The sequence below is a fragment of the Bison bison genome, unplaced genomic scaffold, assembly GCF_000754665.1.
Source record: "Bison bison bison isolate TAMUID 2011002044 unplaced genomic scaffold, Bison_UMD1.0 scf7180017864390, whole genome shotgun sequence".
Taxonomy (NCBI): Eukaryota; Metazoa; Chordata; class Mammalia; order Artiodactyla; family Bovidae; genus Bison; species Bison bison.
In genome coordinates this window covers 187,648-188,440 of record NW_011494962.1, presented here as the reverse complement: position 1 = coordinate 188,440, position 793 = coordinate 187,648, and the positions used below count along the sequence as shown (strand labels likewise).

General features: G+C 43.4%; 1 protein-coding gene across 3 annotated transcripts in view; it reads right to left on the bottom strand.

Annotated features, from left to right (window-relative positions):
- LOC105002108 (killer cell lectin-like receptor subfamily F member 2) overlaps positions 1-793 on the bottom strand; it is a 22,193-nt gene that overhangs the window by 14,381 nt on the left and 7,019 nt on the right. The window lies entirely within an intron of this gene.

Here is a 793-nt window from a genome sequence, read left to right as displayed (position 1 = left end):
AGTTCCCTCAAACTCACGTCCATCGAGTCGATGATGCCATCCAGCCATCTCATCCTCTGTCGTCCCCTTTTCCTCCTGCCCCCAATCCCTCCCAGCATCAGAGTCTTTTCCAATGAGTCAACTCTTCACATGAGGTGGCCAAAGTACTGGAGTTTCAGCTTTAGCATCAGTCCTTCCAAAGAACACCCAGCACCAATCTCCTTTAGAATGGACTGGTTGGATCTCCTTACAATCCAAGGGACTCTTAAGAGTCTTTCCAACACCAGAGTTCAAGAGCATCAGTTCTTCAATGCTCAGCTTTCTTCACAGTCCAACTCTCACATCCACACATGACCACTGGAAAAACTATAGCCTTAACTAGACAGACCTTTCTAGGCAAAGTAATGTCTCTGTTTTTGAATATGCTATCTAGGTTGTTCATAACTTTCCTTCCAAGGAGTAAGCGTCTTTTAATTTCACAGCTGCAATCACCATCTGCAGTGATTTTGGAGCCCCCAAAATAAAGTCTGACACTGTTTCCACTGTTTCCCCATCTATTTCCCATAAAGTGATGGAACCAGATGCCATGATCTTCATTTTCTGAAAGCTGAGCTTTGAGCCAACTTTTTCAATCTCCTCTTTCACTTTCATCAAGAGGTTTTTTAGTTCCTCTTCACTTCCTGCCATAAGGGTGGTGTCATCTGCATATCTGAGGTTATCGATATTTCTCCTGGCAATCTTGATTTCAGCTTGTGCTTCTTCCAGCCCAACATTTCTCATGATGTACTCTGCATATAAGTTAAATAGCAGGGTA